This window comes from Bos mutus, chromosome 8 (genome assembly GCF_027580195.1).
Source record: "Bos mutus isolate GX-2022 chromosome 8, NWIPB_WYAK_1.1, whole genome shotgun sequence".
Classification (NCBI taxonomy): domain Eukaryota; kingdom Metazoa; phylum Chordata; class Mammalia; order Artiodactyla; family Bovidae; genus Bos; species Bos mutus.
In genome coordinates, this window is record NC_091624.1 from 69,136,555 (window position 1) to 69,144,292 (window position 7,738).

General features: G+C 40.4%; 1 pseudogene; it reads left to right on the forward strand.

Annotated features, from left to right (window-relative positions):
- The first annotated feature begins 1,691 nt into the window (after positions 1–1,691).
- LOC102281551 (tigger transposable element-derived protein 1-like) lies at positions 1,692–3,441 on the forward strand (annotated as a pseudogene).
- Positions 3,442–7,738: the final 4,297 nt, after the last annotated feature.

Here is a 7,738-nt window from a genome sequence, read left to right on the forward strand (position 1 = left end):
AAATTAATCATTTTGATGGGGTCACATTCAATTGCTAATGATTCACTTGTAGAAAACCTACTGCTTTTAAGTGTCCTTACCTTAGTATATTTTGATTATGAAAAAAAACAAAGGATAGGAGACAATGTTGTCTTCAGTTTGAATTGCCTTACATAGAGAGTACTGGAAATAAAATAAGTGGCTTTGCCTTGGACACACTTTTTTTTTTTTTTTTTCTCCTTCTCCTTGCTGCTTACTAGCACTCTGCTGGTTGAATGGGAGATTCCCAGAGAGTTGTACTTATGATGTCCAAAATCCTCAGGGGCATTAAGGTATTTCAACATGACAGAATTTGAAAGTGACACATCAATTAACAATTTGTCTAAGTGGAATTGTTGAACTTCGTTGAGTAGAGGAAGTCTCATAAATTTTATTCTTACTCAAAGCTTTACTCTTAGTGAAGTTGCGGTATTAGAGATAAGTGAAGAAAAGGCAAGGTTGGCAGAAGTAAGGTAGATTTTGGCAAAATGACTTGTTTCCATATTGAGAGCATTTCGCATTTCCAGAATAGTACACATTTATATATTCTTTTTAAACTAAGATTCTCTTCAGGATGTGGGATGAAAAGAATTTGACTGCATATCCAGTGCACCTAACCAGTTTTCCATCCACACATTTTTGAGGTTCAGTTGAACTTGCCTATGTCCTCATACTTCCATGGCCACTTCAGCTTCCTGTTATTTTCAGCCCTTGGTTCCAAAAGGTATACTTCCCTTCCTTTATTTCCAGATGGTCTGCATATGCTGTTCACTTTTCCACTCCAGGTTGAGCTTGCTCTGTCAATCAAAGTTAGACCATTTCTTCATAAGGCAGGCTCCTTGTGTGGTTAGTTGTCCTCCTAATTTGTCTAACACTGGAGGATGAAACACTACTCAGTACATGCAGAATTATCTGAGCAACATTAATGGGAACATTTCTGGGATGGAAGGGGATGGTCTTTTATTTTACTTTGAGTTCTCTAAAGTCTCCACTGAAAACACTTTGATAAGTCCAGGAGTCAGACAATAAATTCACATTTTTTAATAGCAGCTCCACTGCAACTCAGGCAGCAGATACCACATAGTTCTTAGACAAAGATGATCACTGTCTAGGAATTTGTTTGCAAGTATTCATCTCCAGCACAGGAATAAACGATGCTACTCTATGCTAGGTGCTTTGCATTGTAATAGACTTCTGCCAAAACAATAACCAGTTTGCCTCTAGTCGATAAGATATACAGGCATACCTTGTTTTATTGCAGTTCACTTCATAGACACTGCATTTTTTTTTTTTTTTTTTTTTTTAACAAAAAGAAGGTCCATGGCAACCTTTGCCTCAGTGAAGTCTATAGGTATAGGTACATTGTTGTTTCAAAAGCTTTTGATCACTTTGTGTTTCTGCATTGTATCTTGGTAATTCTTACAACATTTCAAACCTTTTCATTGTTGTGATGTTGGTCATGGTGATTTGTGATTGGTGATCTTAGATTTTCTATTGTAATTGATTTAGGGTGCCATAGACTTCATCCGTGTACCATTGTTGACTTACTTTATAAAGGTTTTTGTATTTTGCCTGCTCCAACTGCCAGCCGACCTGCCATCTCTCTCCCTCTCTTTGGGCCTACCCATTTCCTGAGACACAGCCATATTATAATTGGGTCAACTCATTCTAAAATGATCTTTAAGTTTTCAGGTCAAAGAAGGAGTTACACATCTTTCACTTTAAATCAAAGGCCAGAAATGATTAAGCTTAGTGAGGAAGGCATGCAAAAGCCAGGAGAGGCTGAACACTAGGCCCCTCACCCCAAACAGTTAACCAAGGTGCAAATTCAAACCTAAAGTTTTTGAAGGAAATTAAACATAAACATAGAAAGGATAAGAAAGCAAAACAGCCGTATTGCTGATACGGAGAAATCTGGATCAAAAATCAAGCTAATTACAATATCCTGGGAAGCCAAAGACTAATCCAGAGACGGACCCTATCTTCAATTATCTGAAGGCTGAGAGAGTTAGGGAAGCTGTTGAATAAAGGTTTGAAGCTGGCAGAGGTTGGTACTTGAGATTTAAGAAAAGAAGCTATCTCTATAACATAAAATTGCTAGCTGAAGCAGCAAGTGATGATATAGAAGCTTCAGCAAGCTTTCCAGAAAATCTAGGCAAGATAATTCATGTAGGAAACTACAGTACATAACAGATTTTCATTGTAGCTATAACAGCCCTCTATTGGAAAAGCTGCCACCTAGGACATTTATAACTAGACAGGTGAAGTCAATGTCTGGCTTCAAATCCTTGAAGGACAGGCTGACTCTCTTATTAGGGTCTAATGCATCTGATGACTTGAAGTTGAGTTGCTCATTTACCCTTCTGAAAACCCTATGGCCCTTAAGAATTGTGCTCAATCTATTCTGCCTATGCTCTGTAAATGGAACAACAAAGCCTGAATGACAGAACATCTGTTTATAACATGGCTTATTGAATATTTTAAGCCAACTGTTGAGACCTACTGCTCAGAAAAAAAGATTGCTTTCAAAATATGATGACTGTTCATTGACAATATACTTGGTCACCTAAGAGTTCTAATGGAGATATACAATGAGAATTCATGCCATTGCCATGCCTGCAACACAGCATCCATTGCTATAGCCCATGCATTAAGGACAAATTCCAACTTCCAAGTCTTCTTATTTAAGAAATATATTTATAAGACTATTGCTGCCATAGATGGTGCTTCCTCTAATGGATCTGGAAAAAGTCAGTTGAAAATCTCTGGATAGGATATACCATTCCAGATGCATTAAGAACATTTGTGGTTCACTGGGAAGAGGTAAAAATGTCAACATTAATAGGAGTTTGGAAGATGATTTCAGTCTTCATGCCTGACTTTGAGGGGTTCAAGACTTCAGTGGAGGAAATAACTGACGATATGGTGAAAACAGCAAGAGAACTAGAATTAGAAGCAGAGGCGAAAGATGTGACTGAATTGCTACGATCTCATTATAAAACTGTAACAAATGAAGAGTTCTTTCTTATGGATGAGCAAAGAAAATGGTTTCTTTACATGGAACCTACTGCTGGTGAAGATGCTATGAGTATTGTTGAAATTAAAGGAAAGGGTTTAGAATATTACATAAACTTAGTTGGTTAAGTAGCAGCAGGGTTTGAAAAGATTGACTTCAATTTTTAAAGAAGTTCTACTGTAAGTAAAATGCTGTCAACCAGTGTAGCATGCCTGCTACAGAAAATTATTCATGAAAGGACTAGTCAAATGATAAGGCAAACTTCATTATTGTCTTATTTTAAGAAATTGCCATAACCACCCTAAGCTTTAGGAACCATCACCCTTGGTCAGCAGCACTCAATACTGAGGCAAGACTCTCCACCAGCAGAAAGAGTACAGCTCACTGAAGGCTCTGATGATGGTTAGCATTTGCATTTTTTTTTAGCAATAATAAGTATTTTAAAATAAGGTATGTATTTTTTTAGACAAAATGCTTTTGCACATATAGTAGCCTATAGTATAGCATGAACATAACTTTTATATGCACTGGGAAACCAAAAAATTCATATGAATTCCTTTCCTGTGGTATTTCTTTATTGCAGTGATCTGGAACTAAGCCCACAGTATCTCTGACTTATGCCTGTAATCCATGTAGTAGTACTCGTAAGTTTAGGGGTAGCTAACGTCTTCTGCACTCATGAGAGTTCAGTAGAAACTTTCTAAAAACAGAGACGTGGGAGGTCCTGAGTTAACAAGTATTTCACTTGACCCTCCTTTAAAGATATGTAAATTACCTGTCTGTGTCTCCTAGTGGATGAGCATACTCTTTGAAGGCAAAAGTGCACTTAATTTTCATGAAATAAAAGCAGAGATTAGGACAGGTAATGAGAAAGTACAGTTCCATTGAGAAAGTAAGATGGGAAAGAAGTATTAACTCCATAAAAAGGCAAGACTAGAAAGCATTACAGAATATTCTTTCATAGTTTCATGCAAGGGATTGGTCCATTTTGCCTGGAGATAACTCAGAAGTAATGATATCTTCTGAGTTAGCAAACATTGTTTGAAGTTGTACATATTTAAGGTAAAATCCTACATACATTGTATCATTTCCCACTCTCAGTCTTCCATGTTTCTATGAAGGTATGCTTTAAGATGAGATTAACCTTTAAATCAGTAGACTTTGAGTAAAGCAGATTGCTCTCTATAATGAGGGTGGGCCTCATCCAAACAGATGAAAGCCTTAGGAAAAAGACTGACCTCCTCTGAGGAAGAGGAAATTTTGCCAGCTGACTGGTTTCAGACTTGAACTGCAGCTTCAACTCTTCCCTGGATCTTTAGCTTGTGAGCCTACCCTATAGATTTTCAGGACTTGTCAGTTTCTCGAAATAACAGTTCCTCCTGCTCCCAAACACGTGTGTGTGCTCAGTTGTATCTGACTCTTTGTGAACCCATGGACTGTAGCCCACCAGGCTCCTCTGTCCATGGGATTTCCCAGGCAAGAATACTGGAATGGGTTGCCATTTCCTTCTCTAGGGGATCTTCCCCATTCAGGGATTGAACCCACGTCTTCTGCATTGGAAGGCAAATTCTTTACCACTGAGCCACCTTGGAAGCCTTTACATATACACACCCACCTATTGGCTGTGTTCCCTGTTTTCCTGGAGAGCCCTGACTACTAAAAGTCCTTCTCAGAGTCTCGCTCAAAAGGAGAGGGTTATAGGTCCCCAGTTCCAGGCACTCAGGATGGATACCTTTGGTGGACTGGGATAGCCTAGGAGGTTCAGTTGTGTTCAATGGCTAACACAGGAAGTGGCCCTGACCTTGGATGAACTAAGTTAGGCAGAGGCTCTTAATTGGAAGAGGTCTCAGCACAAGCTGATCTTATGTTCTAACTCCAGCTTTTCCCCAGAAGGAAGCTTGTAAATAGAGTTGGAGGGACATAGTCTGGCTGTGCCAGCTATTAACCTGTCTTATTTACCTCTGGTAGCTCAGACAGTAAACAATCTGCCTGCAGTGCACAACCCCTGGGTTCTATCCTTGGGCCAGGAAGAGCCCCTGGAGAAGGAAATGGAAACCTACTCCAGTATTCTTGCCTGGGGAATCCCCTGGACAGAAAAGTCTGGAAGGCTACAGTCCATGGGCTTGCAAAGAGGTGGACACGACTGGGCAATATTTATGTCACTGCACTTATGTCACCCCACACCCACCCATAGTTCCCTGAAAACTTTGGCTCCTGGCCCTAATTCTATCATCATTTTTCATGTCTTCAGCATATACAACAGATGACCCATCTAACACCCTGGCCTCTCATTCTTTTACTTCCTCATTTCCAACTACATATCATTTTCCACCACATTGCAGCCAAATTTCATCTTGGACCTTGTCATCACTAGTGACTGCTCCAATTCTGAAGTCTCAGTTTCAACATCCGGTTACTCCATATACCACTTGCTATACTTTCAGCTTACTTGCTCTCATTTTCCTTTGCCACAGCTCTTTGACTAGGGAGACCCGCAGATTCCTTGATCCACTGCTTTCTCACCATCCATCAACACCTTCCTGTTTTGTCTGACCCCTCCATGTTCAGCTTATCATCACATGGTCCCTCACTAGGCTAGCAGCATAGCAAATGCCTTCAACTAAGCTAAGCTTAAGTGCACATGCCTCATTGGTCACTTGAACTTGTAGTTCTTAAAGGACTAGGTCCCCACTATTTTGAAGGGCAGTATATTTTCAGGAAAGGTGATGAGATGGCAGAGGCATTTAAAAGTTTTAAAGGAATTGGAAATATATTTCTCAGCAGGTAAAATAAAGCTATTTTTTCAAGTTTATCAGGTTGGGGACTCCTTGTAGATGATAACAATTAACCTTGACTTTCTGAATCCTAAGGCATCCCCGACTCGATGGATATGAGTTTAGGTGAACTCTGGGAGTTGGTGATGGACAGGGAGACCTGGTGTGCTGCAATTCATGGGGTCGCAAAGAGTTGCACACGACTGAGTAACTGAACTGAACTGCACTGAAAGCAAATTCATATAGCACCAACTCTGAAAATTTTTCCCTTGCTTTGAATGTATACATTTAGAGATTTTTTAATGACACTCAGACAACTTTTGGGGCTTTCTGATTTCTTGTATCTTATTGAGCAAGGATACCCATCATCACAGTTACATTTTCTACTTGCTAACTGTCTAGTTCCCAAATAGTCTACTCAGACCAATTTCAGGGGGTTGGTAGTTCGAATGATCTCTAAGCAATATACTCATGTAGGCAAACCAGTATCCACATTGGCTATTTAAATTAAAAGTAATTAAAATGAAGTAAAATTTAAAATTTAGTTCTTTAGTCAGAGTATCCTATTTCACATGTTGCATATAAAATTACTGGCTACTATGTTGAACAGAAAAGTTATGAGCAACCTAGATAGCATATTGAAAAGCAGAGACATTACTTTGCCAACAAAGGTCTGTCTAGTCAAGGCTATGGTTTTTCCAGTGGTCATGTATGGATGTGAGAGTTGGACTGTGAAGAAAGCTGAGTGCTGAAGAATTGATGTTTTTGAACTGTGGTGTTGGAGAAGACTCTTGAGAGTCTCTTGGACTGCAAGGAGATCCAACCAGTCCATTCTAAAGGAGATCTGCCCTGGGTGTCCTTTGGAAGGAATGATGCTGACGCTGAAACTCCAATACTTTGGCCACCTCATGCGAAGAGTTGACTCATTGGAAAAGACTCTGATGCTGGGAGGGATTGGGGGCAGGAGGAGAAGGGGACGACAGAGGATGAGATGGCTGGATGGCATCACCTACTTGATGGACATGAGTTTGAGTGAACTCCGGGAGTTGGTGATAGACAGGGAGGCCTGGCGTGCTGCAGTTCATGGTGTTACAAAGAGTTGGACATGACTGAGTGACTGAGCGAGCTAAGGGATTAAATAGACAGAGAGACACGGAAAAGCATTCAAGTGGTGAAAACTCATGGTGCATTTGAAGAAATGTCAAGTAGTCAAGTATGATTTAATCATAAGATGAGGAGTAAGAAGTGTACCAGGAGCAGTAGGAGGAGAAAAGTAGGAGGGGTTGGTGTTTTTTTTTTCCCCCTCAGTTCAGTTCAATCGCTCAGTCATGTCCAACTCTTTGTGACCCCATGAATTGCTGCACTCCAGGCCTCCCTGTCCATGACCAACTCCTGGAGTTTACTCAGACTCATGTCCATCGAGTAGGTGATGCCATTCAGCCATCTCATCCTCTGTGGTCCCCTTCTCCTCCTGCCCCCAATCCCTCCCAGCATCAGAGTCTTTCCCAATGAGTCAACTCTTCACATGAGGTGGCCAAAGTACTGAAGTTTCAGCTTTAGCATCAGTCCTTCCAAAGAAATTCCAGGGCTGATCTCCTTTAGGATGGACTGGTTGCATCTCCTTGCAGTCCAAGGGACTCTCAAGAGTCTTCTCCAACACCACAGTTCAAAAGCATCAATTCTTCGGTGCTCAGCTTTCTTCACAGTCCAGCTCTCACATCCATACATGACCACTGGAAAAACCATAGCCTCGACTAGACAGACCTTTGTTGGCAAAGTAATGTCTCTGCTTTTTAATATGCTATCTAGGTTTTTTTTCCTAGTCTCTTCATTTATTGCTTTCAAAACTTCAAAGCATTCAGACATTACTTCCTATTTGAAGGGTTGGTGTTTGACGAGAGATGCTAGTTTTCTGTCACAAGGCAGTGGA